The 2201-nt window shown below is 41.2% G+C and overlaps 1 pseudogene; it reads left to right on the forward strand.

The window, feature by feature from the left end:
• Positions 1-452: 452 nt before the first annotated feature.
• LOC146854010 (mas-related G protein-coupled receptor member H-like) lies at positions 453-1125 on the forward strand (annotated as a pseudogene).
• Positions 1126-2201: the final 1076 nt, after the last annotated feature.

Here is a 2201-nt window from a genome sequence, read left to right on the forward strand (position 1 = left end):
TTTAAATGCACGCATTACTCATCGGTATGGTGTGTTGAGGTCTCCTGGGTTTCTTTATCCCATCCTCGTTGCCAAATGTAGGATCAGCGTCAGCACAGGAATGATGAGACCAGGAGACTGTTGAAGTGTTGAAGTAGTCTTTATTAAGACTAGGGTAATGGAGACCCCGTCCAGCACCAAACGAAGCAACTGACAACTGGCAATACAAATGTCGCTAGACAACACCCAGGTTCTATGTTCTAGAGCGAGCACCTAGCAACTAGGAGCAGCACTCCACATTAGCACACAGAACCAAGACACTACAGCCTGTTTCCCTGCTTTTATGATTGGTATATTACTTTGCATGCCACCAAATTCCCAAAATTCGTACATGACCTTTTCATTGAGTTGTTATTGAAATTAATATTCTTTCAACTAAAAAGAGTTTCATCTTCTTTCCCAATAGGGCACTTAAAGACGCCACCATGGCAGATACGGGAAGCATTCCGGGTAACAGCACCAATGCTCTAGGTTTTATTGAGACAAAGGAAGACAATCTAGTAATGGAATCTGCCACCAGTCTCATCATTGCAGCTGGTTTCATTTTCTTTATCTGCTTCTTTGGGATTATTTGAAACAGTTTGGTCTTCTGGTATCTATGTTTTAAAATCTAAAGAACTAAGTACACCATATACATCATCAACCTTGCTGGCACTGACTTAATCTATCTCATCTTCATCTCTGTGGTGATGTGCATCACCATCCTTCTGTTTTTTAAAACAAAAACCAGCAGCGGACCCATTGACGGTAGTGTTTGCACTGGAGATCATACTCCGCCTTGGAAACTATGCTGCTATGTTTCTACTGCCATTAGTGTGGAGAAATGTTCGGCCATCTATCACCCCATCTGGCATTGTCCCAAGCATCCAAAAGTTCCAGTCATTGCTTTTATGTGTTATAAGTTGGGGTCTTTCAATTCTTGTGACTCTGGTGGACAATGTAGGTTGTCCCCCAGAGCTATTTGGTACAGTGGCAGTGCGGTGTACCGCAGTCCACACATTTTTATAAGTATTGGTTTTCTTGCTGATTATACGCACTATGGTTACATCCAGCCTGATTAAACAAATCATGGCTAAAAAATTGTAAAATCCAAATAAAAGCAACATCCAGAAATGATAGGAAACAGGTTTAATCCTCCAGGCACAGTACTCTCCTGATCAGAGGCAGGAACGACAATGACAAGATTCCAGTTCTGAGTAGAATCTATGCCAACAACAAGGAATGTGCCAGAATTAACCATATACAAGTGGTTTAAAGGGGAAGGAACAAAGGAAAAGAGGCAAGTAATGAAACATGCGATGTAACACATTTCATCCCTTGGATAAATTAGGAACAAATATTTACACATTTGGCTACCCTCCTAATATTCCACACTTTGCGATCTTGAGTGACAACACTGTTGCGATTAATCCTAACAACTTTGATGGGTCTACCAAATTTAATTTCTCCTTTAGGTAAAATACCCGGTCTACGTATTCTGACCCAATCTCCAACAACAAACTGAGAATTTCACTCTCATCTGAACATCATAATAGTGTTTACTTCTCTTTTGTTTTTCTTTCACTCTAAGGGCATCATTCTCTCTCTTTACCGCAGAATTACCGACATTTCCAACATTCTTCTTCTTAAGCCACCAGGGACACACCTTGGAGACGGGCTCCTTTCCTTTTAACAATTTGAAGAGAGAAACATCTGTAGTGGAGTGGGTGTTAAGCGGTACAGCCACAACTTCTCTTTTAATTTGTCCTTCCACCCAGACCCAAAATTCCGTGCCCACAGAATGTCTTGTTTCAAAACTCTATTGTATCTCTCTACCTGACCATTACCTTGAGGGTCTTACAAGGCCGTGGTAACATGACGAATATTGAAAAACTTAAGGAAATCATCCATCTCGTGAGATTTCATATGTACTCCATTGTCTGTAATCAAAACCTCTGATAACCTTCGCGGGCAAATACTTCCTTGAAAAATATAGAGTTGGCATGTGGTACAAACTTAATTTCAGGCCATTTAGAGTGATAGTCAACCATCACCAAAGCAAACCTCGACCCCTGAACCTCAACCACTAACTACCTCAACTGTGGATTCCCTGCCCAGAACTATGACCTACACGAGCTTGAACTATATCGTAAGGCTCAGAGCATTTCTTCCCAATGCTGACA

Source organism: Triturus cristatus, chromosome 4_1 (assembly GCF_964204655.1).
Source record: "Triturus cristatus chromosome 4_1, aTriCri1.1, whole genome shotgun sequence".
Taxonomy (NCBI): Eukaryota; Metazoa; Chordata; class Amphibia; order Caudata; family Salamandridae; genus Triturus; species Triturus cristatus.